Consider the following 20,145-nt stretch of genomic DNA (forward strand, 5'->3'; position numbering starts at 1 on the left):
CCAGGCTTTGTGACAGGTCCATTCCCCACTGAAGTCAGGGCTAGTTCAGGATCTCCACTGAAACTGTGACCTGGAGAACCCATTGTTCACAGAAGTCAGGAATGCGAGAGATATACAGTGGTTCCAGCTTCTGAGTCTGCCCCCTTACTTAGAAGGGCAGGGACTGGTGGGCAACCCAGAAAGCTATGGAGACAAAGCTAGGTTTCTCCCCATAGCTCCCATGACATGGAGAAAGATGGAACCCCTTCCTTTTGAGAGCAGTGTGATCCAAAGATGATAGGGAATTCCATTACATTGTAGTCTCCTTGAGATCATTCATTCATTTAATCATATTTACTAAGTGCTTACTTAGTGCAAAGCCCCTTACTAAGCACTTGGAAAATACAATGCAGCAATAAAGAGAGACAGTCCCTGCCCTCAATGGGCTTACAGTCTAGAGGTCAGGAAGTATGTCTCCTATGCAGTTCTCTCCCAAGTACTTAGCACAGAGCTTTGCACTTGATTGCGCACATGTAAGCACATGCACATGTGCAAGTAAAACCATTTTTTATTTCATTCTAGCAAGAACTGAGTGGAAGGACCCCTCTCAGGATCGCACCTGGAGTATTTCCTTTACTCTACTAGTCTCGGCTACAGGAGGGAGAGTTGAGCAGAGACATACCCATTCCATTCCTAGCTTGGGGAGTGGCTAGCAAGTGGAAGGCAATCTGCTACAAGTCAGAACACACCTGTTCTGGGCAGCAGCGGCATGGGACAGAGTCGAGGGCAGGAGACTCAAGTTAACTGTGCTGAAAAAGGCAATGGTAAACCACGTTTATATTTTTACCAAGAAAACTCTATGGATCCACTACCAAAACCATTACAAATGGAGGTGGGGCATTCTGGGAGAGCTGTGTCCATGGAGTTGCTATGATTGGAAGATGACTTGACAGGGTATAGCAAGACAAGGATAAGTGCTTGGATTAATTTGGTAGTAGTCTAGATTAAGAGGAAAGGATGGATTTTAGTGATATGTGGAGGCTGAACCCACATAATTTAGTGATAGATTGACTATGTGGGTTGAATGAAACAGAGGTGCCAAGGATAACACCAAGGTTACAGACTCATGAGACAGGAATGATGGTGGTGCCATCTATAGTGATGGGAAAATCAGGGGAAGGACAGGGTTTAGATGGGAAGATAAGAAGTTCTGTTTTTTACATGTTTAACTTGAAGTGATAGCAGGACATCCAAGTAAAGATATCTTGAAGGCAGGAGGAAATGCAAGATTGCAGAGAGGGAGAGAGATCAGGACTGGAAATGCAGATGTTCAGTGCTTACTCTGTGTCAGGCGCTGTTCTAAGCACTCGGGTAGATACAAACTAATCAGGTCGAACACAGTCCCTGTCTTAATGAGGATCACAGTCTAAGGAGGAGGAAGAACAGGTATTGAACACTCATATTAGAGTTGAAGAAACTGAGGCATAGAGAAGTTAAGTGACTTGCCCGAGATCACACAGCAGGCAAGTGGCAGAGGTCAGATTAGAAACCAGGTTCTCTGACTTCCAGTCCATGTTCTTTCCACTAGGCGGTGTTGCTTCTCTCTATGACCTTGGATGAGAGGGAGAATTTGCATTATCCTAGTTTTCCAGATCAGGAAACAGAGGCCCAGAGGTTAGAGGAGTCTGAGATTCCAGACAGGCCCTCTCTCCACTAGACCCCACTGTTAGTCATCATTTTTGTTTCAGCCACTGTATATCCTCCAGACTGAGTCTGACCCCGGGCCAGCCAAAATATCTCTGGTTTGGGAAGTCTTGCTCATTATTGTTAATACAGACTCAGTCAGGTCCGCATTAATCTCCTTTGTGGGTCTGGATGCTGCCTAGAAAATAAATATGAGTACTCTTAAGGCCCCAATTTCTTACCCCATTCCTCTTTTGTCTTTTCCCTATTCCAGTGTAACACTACCAGTTAGAACACTGCATGGTTGCTCTTGTTGGAGGGTTAAACTTCACATTTCACCATTGATATTTTCCAGCATTACATTGGAAGGGTTCTGTTTGCGGGCCATCTGAGTCCAATCTCTCTAGTCTTTCAGGGCTTTCTTGTAATCCATATTGAGCTAACCTTGAGCAAGCTCGACCACATTTCTAGTGTCAGAAATGATGCATGTACACACAGTTCCATTTGCTTCTCACAACTAAAGCCAAGGTAAAGCTGAGAATGGAACTGACAGAAGAAGTGGATATAAATGGGGAAACCTGTTGCAAATCCATGAACTTCACAGTTCAAGGGAGAAATAAAGATGAGAATAATTTCTTATCACGCAAAGACTGATGTTTCATAGGGGAAAATGTCTCAACTATTTTCCTCTCATTTAACATGAATATGCGCTGGGGTGCGCATGCGCACACACACACACACACACATACACACACACCACACACATACCCCCACGCTGCTTCAGTTTTTCCCCAGGAAATGAAACTCTTGAGGAACAAAATGATGAAGAAGGATTTTTTTTTTTAAAGTTCAGAATGTATCAGAATTGGGAAATTAAGAAACAACCAATCTTCAGTGTCAGCATTAGTTTTTTTTATAAAAGGATAAGAACAAATCCCTGTATTGTTTTGCCTCAGTTTCTCTAGCTCTAAAATATAGTTATTCATGCTGTAGGGCATAAAATCAATGAGGCAATGCCAGTAAAATGTTTGAATATTTTCAGGTGAAAGACTTTTTATAACTCTGCTGATAATCATAATGCTAATCTAATAAAATATCACTGCTAAAATCAATAAAGAAATTACATCATGTGCCTGCACACCATGTTATTTACAATTAATTAAAATTTCTTTCTCAGCAAAAAATGTTTTTTTCAACAATGAACTATGGATATTGAAAGCCTGGAGCGGCTCCTTATTGGAGGAGAAAATTCAGTGCCAACACACAATGGGAAAATTACAAAAAAGGACTTGATCGATTTTATAAAAGTTTTTTCCTTACTCTTCCAGATACATCAGACAGAAACAGATTACAAAGGGGAAGTTGGAGTAAAAGTTAACAGTCTTCACTGCTCATGTATTCCCTATCCTAAAAAAAACTTCTTTGACCCCACAACTCTGCCGTCGATCCCCCGGCCCATGTCCTTCCCCTGGCCAGCCTGGAATGCCCTCCCTCCTATCATCCGCCAAGCTAGCTTTCTTCCTCCCTTCAAAGCCCTACTGAGCACTCACCTCTTCCAGGAGGCCTTCCCATACTGAGCCTCCTTTTTCCTCTCCTCCTCCCTATCCCCCCACCCTACCTCCTTCCCCTCCCCACAGCACTTGTATATATTTGTACAGATTTATTACTCTATTTATTTTACTTGTACATATTTACTATTCTATTTATTTTGTTAATGATAGGCATATAGCTGTAATTCTATTTGTTCTGACTATTTTGACACCTGTCTATATCTTTTGTTTTGTTGTCTGTCTCCCCCTTCCAGACTGTGAGCCTGTTGTTGGGTAGGGACTGTCTCTATATGTTGCCGACTTGTACTTCCCAAGCACTTAGTACAGTGCTCTGCACACAGTAAGTGCTAAATAAATACAATTGAATTAGAATTCAGTTATCACTCCGTCTCCCTCCTACCATTCATTTCCAAAATCCTTGAGCAAATTGTCTACACCTGCTGCTATCACTTCCTCTGCTCCAATTCTCTCCTTGACCTCCTCCAATCTATTTTCTGCCCCCTTCACTCCACCAAATCTGCTCTCTCAAAGGTCTCCAGTGATCTCTCTATCAAATTCAACATTCTCAACTCTATCCTAATCCTCCTCAACTTTTCTCTGTTCCTCAACACTGTGGACCACCCCCTGAAATATTATAATACCTTGGCTTCAGTGACACTATCCTCTTCTGGTTCTCCTATCTCTCTATCTGCTCCTTCTTTCACAGGATCCTCCTTTGTTTCCCACTCCCTATCTGTGGGAGTCCCTCAAGACTTAGTTCTGGATCACCTTCTATTCTCCATCTACACTTTCTCCCCTGGAGAACTCATCTGCTCCCATAGCTTCAGTACCCATCTCTATGTGGACGCTTCCCAAATCTATATCTCCAGCCCTAATCTGTCTCCTCTGCATTCTCATATTTCCTCCTGCTTTCAGGACATCGCTCCTTGGATACACAGTGAAAGCTTCTCAGAACTGGGAGCAGTTTGCAAAGGGGTTTGACTTGTTCCTACATAAAAAGACAGATGGAATGAATCAAAGGATCCAGAGAAGTGCAATATTACTAAAGCAGGAGGAGAGCCTGTCTGTCAGCCTACAACACTGGGAAGGAGCTTGGGAAGGAGAGGAATGGAGAGAGAGAGAGAGAGAGAGAGAGAGAGAGAGAGAGAGAGAGAGAGAGAGAGAGAGAGAGAGCTCAGTACTATTAGAATTACATAGCTGTAGTCTCAGGTGAAGGTTTTTTTCTAAAAAAATAATTATAATTGCATTATATTGATTTGTGACAAAGTATTAATAGTAATAAAAATGCCCCTTCATGTCTCTCTCCTCTCCTCTCTCTCTCTCTCTCTCTCTCTCTCTCTCTCTCTCTCTTGTTTTTCCCCTCTACTTCCTGCCTCTCTTGTATTCTCAATCCACTTTTTATCTTTGTCCCTCAGTGATGGTGGTTGATAACCTCAACAACAAAGTTTAAACTCTGACCTCATCATGTCCACTCAATCCTCTCCCTCCAGTCACCCCATTCCTGTCCTCCCTTCCCAGCACCCCCTTCCTTCCCAACCATCCAACCCCTCCCCACCCCATTCCCCAACCCATCCCTGTGATCCTGTCCCAGTACTGACCCTCATACCCCTCCCCAAGCACCAGTCCCATCATTTTTTTAATGGTATTTGTTAAGCACTAACTATGTCCTAGGCACTGTTCTGAGCTCTGAGGTGGATACAAGATAATCAGGTTGGTCACAGTCCCTGGCCAACATGGGGCTCAAAGTCTTAATCCTCATTTTACAGATGATGTAACTGAGACACAGAGATGTTAAGTGACTTGCCCAAAGTCACCCAGCAGACAAGTGGTGGAGCCAGGTTTAGAACTCAGGTCCTTCTGACTCCCAGGCCTGTGCTTTTTCACTCCCATCCAACTACTCCCACCTCTCATACCATCCCCTTTGCCTACCCCCAACTCCCAACCTTAGCCAAGTGTGGCCTGCGAAACCCCTGCTCCAGAATGGGAAAGAAAGCTTCCTTCATCCTTGACCGGTTAATTGCTCCTCCTCTCCATCACTGAAACCAGAGAACACTGTCTCCCCTGCTGGCCTCATCTTCACCCACTTGACTTCCATCTTCCTGCTCAATGCTGCTTTCACACCATTCACCTCCCCATCCCACATTTTCCCTTCCTGTGAAGCCCTACCACTCACTCCTGATACTAGTCACAGTCATTTACCACCCACCAAGCCTCACCTCCAACTTTTTGAATGACTTTAATCCATTTATCACATTCTTTCTCTCTTTCTCTATCCCTATAGTGATCCTTGGAGGCTTATCCACATAGATGTTCCTGATTACTCTTCTGCTCTCTGCTTCCTATCACTCTTCAACTCCACTGACCTCCTATTCCACCCCACCTCACCCACTCACCATGTGGGACACACCCTCAATCTCATCATCTCTGGTCACTGTATAATCTCTACCCTCACCAAAGACTGTGAGCCCATTATAGGCAGGGATTGTCTCTCTTTATTGCTGTATTGTACTTTCCAAGCACTTAGTACCTTGTTCTGCACACAGAAAGCACAGTGAGCACACATTCAACAAATATGATTGATTGAATTCATTCAATTCTGAAATTCCTCTATCCAACCACAGCCTCCATACCTGCCTTCTCACCCACACATTACCCCTCCCTGTAAATCTGTTTTGTTCTTAAACAGAGACTTCTGATCTTTTGACCCCATCCAATTTTCTCAAGTCATAATAGCCCATTTAGTCTTTATACCCAAGTTACCTTCCCAGGATGACCAAATTGACACACTCAACACCACCCTATCTACTGAACTCAACTCACTCGCTCCTCTATCCTTTCATCGATCTCGTATCACTTCCCTATCTGCTGCAGCCGAGAAGTGGTCATTTCTTCATTTCTTCCTCTTCCCCCTTTTTCCCTGAGATCTGACCTATTTCCTCAGGCGAAAACACAGATCAGAATGCTAGCCTGCCTTCACACCAACCCAGCCCCTGTTTTCTCCTAATCACTGCTCTCTTCATTCTCAGAGACCCAAGGACAATTCAACCATCTCCTCAGTGGTCTCCTAAACACTGGCCCCTTCACCCTCAAGGACATGCATACAATTCAACCATCTGCTCAGGGTATCATCTGATTAAGGAATTATTTCTGTCTTTTACCTCAACCATAACACTTAGACTTCACCGGACCCTGCTATGACCCTTCAATCCCTGTCCCATCCAGTCAGCCCAACCCAATCCTTCTCTCCCACCACACCTCCCCCCACACCTCTGCCATCCAACCCCTCTCTACCCCTTGTGCTGTCCCCACCCCTCCTCCCTGCCCTATCTCTGCAATCCTGTACCAGCACCACCCCTCATCTCCCTCCCCTTGCTCTGGCCCCCATCAACTCACTCCCATCCAAACCCTCACCACCCTTCATGCTCTCCAGTCCCCTCAACCAAGTGTGGCCTGTGGAACCCCACTCCATCATGGGGAAGCTTCCCTTCATCCTTGACCTATTCCTGCCCCACTCACTCCTCCTCGCCATCACTGAAACCTGGCTCTCCCTAGGTGATAGAGTCTCCTCTGCTGCTCTCTCCAGAGGGGGCCTCTTCTTCTCCCACTCTCCCAGACTCACTGGGAAAGGAGGAGGTGTTGGTTTCCTTCTCATGCCCCAGGGCTGCTTTTGCACCATTCCGCCTCCCCCATCCCTCTCTTTCCCTCTACCACCCAATCCAGATTCTAGTAATGGTCATCTACTGCTCCACAGGCCTCCCTCCACTTCTTTTAACCATTTTGATCCCCTTTTTCACATTCCCTCTTTCTCCACAGTCACAGAGGACTTCAATATCCACATAGATATTCCTACTGCCTCTTCCACTACCCTCCTTCCATCACTCCTCAACTCTGCTGACCTCCTGCTCCACCCTACCTCTCCTGCTCACCACCTGGGACACACTCTCGATCTCATCATCTGTAGTCACTATATAATCTCTACCCTCATCAGTTTTTCTTGGCTCAGAATCCAAGGCACACTGGAGCCACAGCAACCACCTCAGCAGCCACCAGTCTTCCCAGACTTGGTGGAGGCCTCATTCTGTGAGTGCTTATCTCTTTCTTGCACAATCAATCAATCAATCAATCAATCAATTGTATTTATTGAGCGCTTACTATGTGCAGAGCACTGTACTAAGCGCTTGGGAAGTACAAATTGGCATCACATAGAGACAGTCCCTACCCAACAGTGGGCTCACAGTCTAAAAGGGGGAGACAGAGAACAGAACCAAACATACCAACAAAATAAAATAAGTAGGATAGAAATGTACAAGTAAAATAAATAAATAAATAAATAAATAGAGTAATAAATATGTACAACCATATATACATATATACAGGTGCTGTGGGGAAGGGAAGGAGGTAAGACGGGGGGATGGAGAGGGGGACGAGGGGGAGAGGAAAGAAGGGGCTCAGTCTGGGAAGGCCTCCTGGAGGAGGTGAGCTCTCAGCAGGGCCTTGAAGGGAGGAAGAGAGCTAGCTTGGCGGATGGGCAGAGGGAGGGCATTCCAGGCCCGGGGGATGACGTGGGCCGGGGGTCGATGGCGGGACAGGCGAGAGCGAGGTACAGTGAGGAGATTAGTGGTGGAGGAGCGGAGGGTGCGGGCTGGGCTGGAGAAGGAGAGAAGGGAGGTGAGGTAGGAGGGGGCGAGGTGATGGACAGCCTTGAAGCCCAGGGTGAGGAGTTTCTGCCTGATGCGCAGATTGATCGGTAGCCATTGGAGGTTTTTGAGGAGGGGAGTAATATGTCCAGAGCGTTTCTGGACAAAGATAATCCGGGCAGCAGCATGAAGTATGGATTGAAGTGGAGAGAGACACGAGGATGGGAGATCAGAGAGAAGGCTGGTGCAGTAGTCCAGACGGGATAGGATGAGAGCTTGAATGAGCAGGGTAGCAGTTTGGATGGAGAGGAAAGGGCGGATCTTGGCAATGTTGCGGAGCTGAGACCGGCAGGTTTTGGTGACGGCTTGGATGTGAGGGGTGAATGAGAGAGCGGAGTCGAGGATGACACCAAGTTTGCGGGCTTGTGAGACGGGAAGGATGGTAGTGCCGTCAACAGAGATGGGAAAGTCAGGGAGAGGACAAGGTTTGGGAGGGAAGACAAGGAGCTCAGTCTTCGACATGTTGAGCTTTAGGTGGCGGGCGGACATCCAGATGGAGATGTCCTGAAGGCAGGAGGAGATGCGAGCCTGGAGAGAGGGGGAGAGAGCATTCATTCATTCATTTGTATTTATTGAGCACTTACTGTGTGCAGAGCACTGTACTCCACCACCACCATGGAATGGGAGTGGATGGGAAAGTGAGCGGGAGGATGGATGGATGGATGCTTAGCTGAACGTTGAGATAGAAAAAGGCATAGTTTGGAGCAAAGTTTACTGAATTTTCATTCCCCTGGTCTGAGGGCTTTTGGATTTGATTTGTCTTTCAAGCCTCCTTTGTCTAATCTAGCCCCTTAGAGACATTCTGGCACCTGAAACACATGATAGAGGCATTCCCCTGAACTGTGAATTTGCATGCCATCCTACCTTTTCTACTTCAGGTTTTCAGCTGCCAGGAATTTCCACCTCGTTGAAATGGAAGCTGTGGAAAAATCATTCTTCCCACTCTTTCTGCCCAACTGGCTCTTCCTACCAACTATCCTAGTTGGTACCCGAGTTTGCCTACATTTCTCTCTGTGAGTCTGCTTTTCAACCTGTCCTCCCACTTCTTTCTGCATCTCTTTCCTGTATGGATGTGTGTGTGATCCCCTATGTTTTCCCATCGTAAAGTCCCCTCTCGGTGTCCACTCATAAATATATGCTTCTGTGTCCCTATACATGCTCATACATGCTTGGGTGAGGAGCTCGACAGATGAGGAGCAGCTCCGGAAGGGGATGCTCTGTGTGAGTTCCAGGCACTTAACCTGAATGACCCACTAGCCTTTCAGAACCAGAGGAAACTATATTAACTATGCCTCTCTTACTGTGTCCCAAGCCATCTTGCCACCACACTGTTCTGTATCAGAAGGTGGGAGATGGAGGGGAGAAGGAAGGGAAGAGAGACTTGTCCATTATTTTCAATAATCCAACAGAAAGCATGAGAATCAGAAGAAGGCTGGCCCACCCCTCAGCCTGGCCAACTTGTTACTCTGTTCTGCTTTCTTGGGCTGGCCAGTCACCTCACTCCCAGAATCCTCAGCTGAGGACCTAGGGAAGCTGTCACTGTTGACTAATGGAGAAAGTAGCCCTGCCTCCTTCTGCTACAATCCACTCCAAACTCCTTTCTCCAATTCCTTCCAGCAGCCATTTCTGTGATTGCCCCTGTTCCTCCCCTACCTGAAATCTAGAAGCAGGGACCACAGTATGGGGACCACCAATTCTCCAGTGTTAGCCTTGGTCTGCATGGTTTCTATCCAGTTGGGTTGCTGATGGGACAGAGAAGGGCCACAAGCATGGAGTAGTTTCCAGGTAAGAAGAGACTGTTAGGGTCTGGAGTCTGCAGCCTGAGGAAAGTCAGGCTGAGAGGGGACAGGATTGGAATTTTCAGAAGAAGAAAGATAGCGACCAGGGCAAACAAAAGTGTTGTTATGCAAATCCCACCCCACCAGTCTTAGGGCCAACTCAGTTTGAGGATAGCAGGTTCAACTCTTTTAAAAAGAGAAAGCTCTTCTTCTCCCAGTGGAGCATCAGCATGTGTGATCTGTTCCCACAGGAAGCTGCGCAGCCAGAAACACCACAAGATTCCAGATGTCATGTTTCACAAGATACAGACAACTGAAAAACACAACTTCTGATGGTGAAATTGTGCACCCCTTGCCCCTAAACCAAAGCCATACTTGCATACATGAATAGGAGTTTACCATTAGAAGCATCATCCTGTCATCTTAGAAACTGAAGGATGCAGATAATAATAATGATAATAATAATAATAATGGCATTTGTTAAGTGCTTACTATGTGCAAAGCACTGTTCTAAGTGCTGGAGAGGATACAAGGTGATCAGGTTGTCCGACATGGGGCTCACATTCTTAACCTCCATTTTACAGATGAGATAACTAAGGCACAGAGAAGTTAAGTGACTTGCCCAAAGTCACACAGCTGACAACTGCTGGAGCCAAGATTTGAACCTATGACCTCTGACTCCCAAGCCCATGTTCTTTCCATTAGCCACACTGCTTCTCTAAGATATGTGTAGCTATATGGATCTATATATAAATATAGATGCTATAGGTTAAATATTTCAGCAATAATCCTGATGAGGCTTGAGAATGTCCTGGGAAGTTCATCCTTGGATGTAATGAATAAAGTTCCCTTCTATCACCCATTCAACAATAACCTCGACAATATCTGCATAATTCTTTTCTTGATTTCAGATGCAAATTTCCAACGGGGTGATGAGTCCTGGGGCTCTGAATTTCTTGTTCTCCAGGATTCCATCTGGGTAGTGAGCACAGTCATTTGGACTATTTAATTCTGATCAGTAGAGGTGGTTTCATTGAGCCAACACCTGTCTCATTTTAGCAGATCTAGAGAGAAAGCAGACTTCAAGCTGGATTTTCCTTGGCAGGAAATAGAGTGCTCAGGGACTGCATGAAATGGATGGATACTATGAGACTGCTATATCCTCTCTTAAAGTGGATAATGAGCACCAGAGCTATTGTGGAAGCAATTAATCCTAATCACTTATAAGACAATAAAATTTAATTATGGGTTCTTGGAAAACTCAAAACCCACCAATTATTGTTAATAGGCTTTTTCTCTATCAGAGATAGTGAGCAGAATCTGTTCAAGTTATTTCTCATGCAGTTAATTGAAAAAAAAAAAAACCCTAGCTTCATGTTTTGTTAAGTATGGCTTGGGTGGACAGCATCAAATTTTGGAGAACCTGAAATTTGTCTTCTGGCTGAGCTTTGGGTCCTAAGGGAGGGATGATGGGTAGCAGAGCTGATATTCCGTGCTGTGCAGAGTTATCGGATCCCTATTATCCGGGCCAGATGGACAGTTTTCCCTTTCTCTCCAGACACCTGGGCATTTACCTCTACATCAGCAACAGGGATGTGAAGAATGAAGGAGTTGAGTCTTTTCTACCCATGGAGAATACCTGTAGCAGTAACCCATGAGGCGGCTGAGCTCTGGGTCATGACCATTCCTGACAATTTGCTTTTCCAAAGGAGCAGGGCAAGGGAGGGCATATACACTTTAAGCACTTGATATTCACTCAGCCCCACAGCACTTATGTACATATCCATAATTTATTTTAATGTCTCTCTCCCTCTCTAGACTGTAAGCTCCTTGTGTGCAGGAAATGTGTCTACCAACTCTATGGTATTGTACTCTCCTAAGTGCTTAGTACAGTGCTCTACATATAGTAAGGGCTCAATAAATACCATTGATTGATTGACTGAGGGAGGAGGTAAAAAGAAAAAAAAAGTGCATCAGCTTCAGGAGCCCAGAGAGTGGGTTTTGGGCTCATGTACATATCTTTTAACTTTTTTAAATTCCCTTACCTGTAATTTATTTTAACACCTGTCTTCCCCCATAAGACTGAGAAGCAGCATAAGCAGAGAAGCAGCGTGGCTCAGTGGGAAGAGCTTGGGCTTTGGAGTAAGAGGTCATGGGTTCATGGGTTCAAATCCCAGCTCTGCCAATTGTCAGCTGTGCGACTTTGGGCAAGTCACTTAACTTCTCTGTGCCTCAGTTACCTCATCTGTAAAATGGGGAGTAAGACTGTGAGCCCCCCTTGGGACAACCTGATCACCTTGTAATCTCTCCAGCACATATAACAGTGCTTTGCACATAGTAAGTGCTTAATAAATGCCATTATTATTATAGTGGAAAGAGTGTGGACTTGGGTTTCAGATGACCTGTGTTCTAATACCAGCTCTGCCACTTGCCTCATGAGTGACCTTGGGCACATAACTGAACTTCTCTGAACCTCAGTTTCCTAATCTGTAAAATGGGGATTCAATACCTGTTCTCCCATCTTCTTAGATTATGAGCCCCATGTGGAACAGTGACTGTGTCTGAACTATCTTGTATTACCCCAGTGTTTAAACAATACTCGCCTCAAAGTGCTTTACAAATATTATTATTAGCATTCTCATTATTATTATTATCATTATTATTAGATGGGAAGGTCCTCGAGGGCAGGAATTGTATCTACCAACTCTGATGTACTTTTTCAAGTGCTTAGTAAAGAGCCCAGCCCAGAGTATGTGCTCAGTTAATAGTATTGGCAGATTCATTGTGTGTCCATTTGTTTATGTCTTTCTATTCATTGTCAGGCTGTTTTGTGCCCTTCTAGACTGTGAGCCCACTGTTGGGTAGGGACTATCTCTATATGTTGCCAACTTGTACTTCCCAAGCGCTTCGTACAGTGCTCTGCACACAGTAAGTGCTCAATAAATATGATTGATTGATTGATTGATTGCCCTATCTTTCCATTTAGATATATTCTCTCAATTTCAGTGGAATCAGCAAGCATCTCCGGAATTTCATGTAATTAATAAAAAAAATGAAATATAAGCTTCTGTTGGCTTCTTATAGGTGATTGGATGCAGGGATGCCCATTATTGCTGGAGGGAACTGAGAGTGGAAAAATTACGAAGGACAGGGAGTGCAATCTCATCCTTTCATCCTTATTGGGTCCAGAATTGGGGGTGGAGGGAGTCTGGAGACCCCTCATACTTTCCATATTCCTATCAATCCTTCCCCTGCACCACCCCAGAGTTCCCCTGCCTCCACTTCACCCCACCCTTGCTGATTCCACCTCAACTAGGGAAAAAGACTGATGAGCAGAGGTGGGAAGGGGGAGGATGGAGAAGCTGGGTCTAGCCAAGTGAATACCTTGTCTAAAGCCTCTTTCAGGACCTTTGGCCAGATCCAAAGCATTCTAGAATTGAGGGAAGAGCTGCGCTATTGGAGAAGTGGGGCATAGCTGAGTACAGGAGCTGGCATCTTCCAAAGACCAGTCAATCAATCAGTGGTACTTATCAAGAACTTTCTGTGTGCAGATCTCTGGACTAGGCACTTGGGAGAGAACAGTACAATTGGAAGACATGATCCCCGCCCATAAGGAGCTTACAGTCTAAAGGCCTCTGAGCATGTCACTCCCCTCCCCCAAAATATCCAGTGGTTGCTTAACAACCCACGAATCAAGCAAAACTCCTTACTTTCGGCTTCAAAGCTCTTCACCTCGCACCCTCCTACCTCATCTCCCTTCTTTCCTTCTACAGCCCAACCCACACACTCTGCACCTCTGCTGCTAACCTCCTCACTGTGCCTCGTTCTTGCCTGTCCCGCTGTTGACCCCTGGCCCACGTCCTACCTCTGGCCTGGAATGTCCTCCCTCCACACATCCACCAAACTAGCTCTCTTCCTCCCTTCAAGGCCCTACTGAGAGCTCACCTCCTCCAGGAGGCCTTCCAAGACTGAGCCCCCACTTTTTTCTCTCCTCCCCCTCCTCCCTCCCCCGGCCCTACCCCCTTCCCTCCCCACAGCACTTGTATATATTTGTACATATTTATTACTCTATTGATTTTATTAATGATGTTTTTATAGCTATAATTTTATTTAGTCTGATCATATTGACACCTATCTACTTGTTTTGTTTTGTTGTCTTTCTCCCCCTTCTAGACTGCGAGCCCATTGTTGGGTAGGGACCATCTCTATATGTTGCCGATTTTACTTCCCAAGCTCTTAGTACAGTGTTCTGCACACAGTAAGTGCTCAATGAATACGATTGAATGAATGAATAAAGGCCAGGAAAGGGTGAATCAGCCATTGCATCTACCACAACCCTCATTTTGCCCCCCATTCTCCGAGAAATGGACCCCATCTTGGGCTACCTACCTCCCGCTCCCCTCTTATCCTGAGCTGTGTTCCCCCTGGCTTGCTCAGAGTCCCAGTGCTACTTAGCTCTGGCAGCTGGGGTTGGGGAGTGGGGACTTGGGGTGAGGGGCAGCTGGAGGAATGTGGTTTATCTCCCCTTTTCCCCACTCACCTATGCTGCCCCATTGAGGAGGGGAAGAATCTGCCCCCAACTGTTCTAAAGAGGATGTGAAAGAGGGGGCCTCTTATCCCTCACCCCACCCAATCCCCATCTCTCCCCACCCATCCATCAGCCTTTTCCTTCCCTCTGCCATGCTACCACCATCTCTGGGTAACATAGAGGGATCGGCACTCCTGGACAGACTGCTGCCTATCAGCCTGGCAGTGGGAAAGGTAACACCACAGCCTTAGAGGGACTGCCCAGCAGGTGGCTCTCAGACACAACCTGAGTGGATGAGGCCCATAAAACTCTTTAAAAGCATTCCAAATAATATCTTTGAGCAAAGGTGGTCACAGTTTCCTTCAGTCTGACACTGGGAATCAATGTTCCTGCTGTTTGGATGCATCAGGTTTGTTGGTTGGTTTCTGCTCAGTCATAACTAGGCTAGAGCAGTTGGCCTAACTGTAAAAGGTTGACAGAAATGGGCTCGTCCTAGGGGGCTCTGGCACCCTTGGGGGACCATCAGGATGCTGATTGATCGGAATTCAGGGATCTCCAGGACCTTCAAGCTAACCCTTCAAGGTCACAAACAATCTTCTCCTTGCCAATTTCAATGGGCTCTACTCCATCCTAATCCTCCTAGACCTCTCAGATGCATTCAGCACTGTCAACGACCTCCGTCTCCTGGAAACATTATCCAACCTTGGCTTCACTGACACTGTCTTCTAATTCTCCTCCTATCTCTCTGGCCTCTCATTCTCAGTCTTTTTCACAGGCTCCTCCTCTGCCTCACATTCATGCATGCATTCAATCATATTTACTGAATGTTTACTGTATGCAGAGCACTGTACCAAGCGCTTGGGAAGTACAAGTTGGCAACATATAGAGACGGTCCCTACCCAACAATGGGCTCACAGTCTAGAAGGGGCGACAGACAACAAAACAAAACATGATTAAGACTGGGAACCTTACGTGGGACAACCTGATTACCCTGTATCTATCCCAGTGCTTAGAACAGTGCTTGGCACATAGAAAGTGCTTAATACCCTTATTACTATTATTATTATTATTATTATTATTATTATTATTGTTATTATTATTATTATTATTATTATTACTTTTACAGCCTGTCCTTCCGGTCTGGCTTTGATCCAGGGGATGAGGGTTGTTAGCCAATCAGGCCATCTGATTGATGTACAGAGGGTCCCTGGGGCTCTCCCCGCCCCGATCACGTGGCCACCCGATTGCCAGAGCATAGGCAGCGCAATGCCAGGACACCTGGGTTCCCCAGGCACCATGACCCCTTGGCTCCTAAGGCCTGGCTGCCCTGCCTGGCCCCTCTTTCCCAACCTTCTCTTACCCGAGAGCACCACGACCCCACCCTCCTGTCAATCGGACATACTGAGTGCTTACGGTGTGCAGAGCACTGTGCTAAGCATTTGGGAGAGGACAATGCAACAATAAACAGAGACATTCCTGGCCTGTAATGGGCCGCGCCTGGGTGCTGGGAGCCGTGCAACTCCTACCTTTAGCCCCTGAGAGTTCATGGCTCTGCCCGTGCCATGGTCTGGTCTGGTCTGTTCCGGTCTGGCTCAATCTGATCCGAATCCGATCCAGTCCGGTCTGGCCCTATCCGATCCAATCCAGTCTGGTCTGGTCTGGCACATCCCCTCACCGCCCCCATGCCCTAATTGTGGTTGTGCCTCAAACTTCAGTTCTGGATCCCCTTCAATTCTCCATCTATACCCACTGTCTTGGAGAACTCATTAGCTCACATGGCTTCAACTGTCACCTCTAATGCAGATGATTCCCTAATCTACATCTCTAGCCTTGATATCTCTCCTTCTCTGCAGTCTCACATTTCTTCCTACCTTCAAGATATCTATCCTTGAATGTCTTCCTGTCACCTCAAACTTAACATGTCAGAAACATAACTTCTTATCTTCCCACTCAAACCCTGTCCTTCCTCTGACATTCCTATCACTGTAGACAGCACCACCATGCTTCTTGTCTCAAAAGCTTGTAACCTTGAAATTATCCTCGACTTCTCTCTCTCATTCAACTCATATATGTAATCCCTCACTAAATCCTCTAGGTTCAACCTTCACAACATCACTAAAATCCACTCTTTCCTCTCCCTCCAAATGGCTACCAAGTTAATCCAAGCATTTATCCTATCCCTCCTTAATCACTGTATAAGCCTCCTTGCTGATCTCCCTGCCTCCTGCCTCTCCCCCGGTCCAGTTCAAACTTCACTCTATAGCCCAGATCATTTTTCTACAGAAACAAAAAGACATGTTCCCCACTCCTCAAGAAACTCCAGTGGTTGCCCATTCAACTCTTCATCAGACAGAAACTCCTTACCATCAGTTTTAAAGTACTCCATCACTTTGCCCCCTCCTACCTCACCTTGCTACTCTCCTACTACAAACCAGCAGGTACACTTCCTTCCTGTAATGCTAACCTTCTCACTGTACCTCAATCTCCTCTGTCACCACCAAACCCTCACCCACATCCTGTTTCTGGCCTGGAACGCCCTTCCTCTTCATATCTGACAATTAATCTCCCCGTAAAAGCTTCACTGAAGACAAGTCTCCTCCAGAGGCCTCCTCTTTTCCTTTTCTTCCACTCCCTCTGCATTACCCTGACTTGCTCCCATTATTCATCCCCACTTCTAGCTCCACACATCATTTATGTACATATTTGCAGTTGTATTCATTTATATTCATATCTATCTCCCCCTCTATACTGAAAGCTCATCATGGGCAGGGAATATGTCTGCTATACTGTAATATTGTACTCTCCCAAGTGCTTAGTACAGTGCTCAGAGGGGCAGACCTCATGATGACCACTCTCTTCAGGCACATCTCCAAAAGTGGTCTCTCAACTGAATTCAATTTTCCCTCTCACCGGTCTAAAGACGTTTGCTTCCCCCCACTTTCTTCTCTATCATCTTAAACCACTTACTTTCACTTGTATATATCTGTACATATTTACTACTCTATTTTATTAATATTGTGTATATAGCTATGATTCTATTTATTCTGATGGTATTGTCACCTATCTACTTGTTTTGTTTTGTCATCTGTCTCCCCTTTCTAGACTGTGAACCCGTTGTTGGGTAGGGACTGTCTCTATATGTTGCTGACTTGGACTTCCCAAGCGCTTAGTACAGTACTCTGCACACAGTAAGCGCTCAATAAATATGATTAAATGAATGAATGAACATTCCAATGTCTTTCCAATGTCTCCTTCTTTCTGCCTTTAAATGCAGTCAACTCTCCTCTTTATTATTATTATTAATAATTATTATTATAGTATTTTGTTAAGCGCTTACTATGTGTCAGGCACTGTACTAACTGCTGGAATGGATACAAGCAAATCGGGTTGGATTCCTTCCTCTCCCCCGCCCCATCCCCCCTGCCTTACCTCCTTCCCCTCCCCACAGCACCTGTATATATGTATATATGTTTGTACGTATTTATTACTCTTTATTTTACTCGTACATATTTATTCTATTTATTTTATTTTGTTAATATGTTCTGTTTTGTTGTCTGTCTCCCCCTTCTAGACTGTGATCCCGGTGTTGGGTAGGGACCGTCTCTATATGTTGCCGACTTGTACTTCCCAAGTGCTTAGTACAGTGCTCTGCACACAGTAAGCGCTCAATAAATACGATTGAATGAATGAATGAATGAATGATGAGGCATCCTTCTGATGAGGTATCCTCCTGAGGGCCTGAGTCCAGGAGAGAAGAGGCCATAAGATGTGGTGGAGATTATTCCTGCAAATCTGTGTGGTCAAAGTTGATCCAGAGTAACACCATTTTCCCCTGGCTCTTAATATATTCTAATTATGGATCTGAATAAGTTTATTGAACCTAATGAACGCCACAACATTTTGGTCTCTGTTTAATTAGAAAACATGGAAATGGGTTCATATGCAAATTCTCCCAAATGGTGAGATAGAAACAAATGTTATCATTTAATTAAATTATCCCATAGAAAATTGTATTATGCAGTTCAGTGTTTAAACTGGTAAGCAGCTTAATAGTTGCGTGGGGTGAGCTCAAGAGGCTAGTCTAGTCACACTGCAGACCTTGCTATACTATGATGGCTTAGACACCATTCTTCACCTGACCCTGGGCTTGCTGAAACTTCCACAGCCCTGAGGCAGAGGACAAGGGATATTTTTGAAAGTTTCAAAATTGCACTCAGGTACTCCATCTAGCCATGGTGGTCAGGGAATGTATCTACCAAATCTGTGCTATTGTACTTTCCCAACTACAGTGCTGTACAGCAATCAGCTCTCAATAAATATCATTGATTGATTGATTGAGCATGCCCCAGGTTGTCTACACCCGCTATTCCTGCCTGATGCTGATGATGATTTTCCCCATTTCTCAACATCAAAGGTCACTTTGAGCCTTTCTTTTCAAGGATGCATTGCTACTTACTTCTCCATGAAAACTATCTTATCCATTCAATCTTTTACAGGAAATTCTTGTCTCATTTTGATATCCTCAGTCTTTGACGTCTGCTCAAGCCTGACACCTTAATGAGCAAAGGCCATTTTATATGGGTTGTGGGTTTCATCTGTCCACTTAAAAGGGATATCTGACAGAGTTTTTAAAGGAGCAAATCCTGTTCCAAGTTCCCAAAGGGACTGTTTTGTCTGACAACAGTATCCAGATTTGTTATAAATAAGCCCCCCCCCCACCCCCCCGCTTTTTTATTTACAAAATAAGAGAAAAAAAGTGGAAAAACTTCAAGGTAAAAGACAGACATATACCCAGGGCACTAATTGTCTCCCCCTTCTAGACTGTGAGCGCACTGTTGGGTAGGGACTGTCTCTATATGTTGCCAACTTGTACTTCCCGAGTGCTTAGTACAGTGCTGTGAACACAGTAAGCACTCAATAAATACGATTGATTGATTAATTACAAATTGTATCACTGCTGCCCTGATTGAAACAGCTGTAGGAACTTTAACATCTTCACTGCTTTTGGGTGCACCCTCCACCCTCAGGTTGTGGGTATGCAAAATGGAAGTCCCAGGGACAGTCAAGGGCTGATTCTCTGGGGATTGGTAAGATAAATTGTAAGGGTGAAAAAGAGCCACTCTTACTCTCTTGCCCTGGGGCAAAGCCCTCAGCAATAAGGCCAGATCCCACAATTTTCCAAAGCCGCTTGGGCATCTTTCATTATTAATGGAGTATTTTGTATAAAAAACTGAAACAAAAGTAAAAGAAATGGAAATCAAAAGCCATGAGAGCCACTTTGTCGAGCCAGTTCTTTACAGACTGAGGGGCTTCCGAATAGGGCATAATTAAAGGTTTTTATGAGACTGCTGATTGTGTGTGTGTGTGTGTGTGTTTGTGTGTGTGTGTGTGCGTGCGTGTGTGTGTGTGTGTGCTTGCGCATTCGTGGCACCTGTGCCCGTGGGTGTTTGGCACCAGGAACAAAATGGTAAGAGTGGAGTGTAATTACGAAGCACTTAGCTGCATTCAGCCTGGTTTGTTCCTCAGATAATTTCTACTTTCATTGTTCAAGAGGGTATGGACACTGCAGAAGCTGTACTTGAACGTACCTGCAGCTGTGGAAATAAATGAATGTTGTGGCTTACTTTTTTTCCCCTAGGAGAATTGTTTAAGAGGAAAGTTTAAGAGAATGAAAGTCATTATTTTGCAAACCCAGTGAAATTCCAAATCAGTGAATGGTCTGCTCCTAGTGCCCCACTCCTCTCTTCACCTGCATATGCAAGTCCTGGGTTTAACAGCCATTAAAATCATGCTCTTTTTATCCACACCCCACAGATTAACCCCTCTATAGAAGACCAGGACAATTTTCTGTGTGTAAAAATGATTACATCCTCTGCCATTCCATTTATGAGTAATTCTGAATCTCCTGTTCATCTCTCCAGGTTTGTGAC

The 20,145-nt window shown here is 45.2% G+C and overlaps 1 non-coding gene across 1 annotated transcript; it reads left to right on the plus strand.

Moving 5' to 3' along the window:
• Positions 1–580: 580 nt before the first annotated feature.
• Positions 581–718, plus strand: LOC119931160. The gene has a single exon (XR_005452017.1). It is a non-coding gene; the product is annotated as a small nucleolar RNA SNORA7 (small nucleolar RNA).
• Positions 719–20,145: the final 19,427 nt, after the last annotated feature.

This window comes from Tachyglossus aculeatus, chromosome 7 (assembly GCF_015852505.1).
Source record: "Tachyglossus aculeatus isolate mTacAcu1 chromosome 7, mTacAcu1.pri, whole genome shotgun sequence".
In the NCBI taxonomy this organism is placed as follows: domain Eukaryota; kingdom Metazoa; phylum Chordata; class Mammalia; order Monotremata; family Tachyglossidae; genus Tachyglossus; species Tachyglossus aculeatus.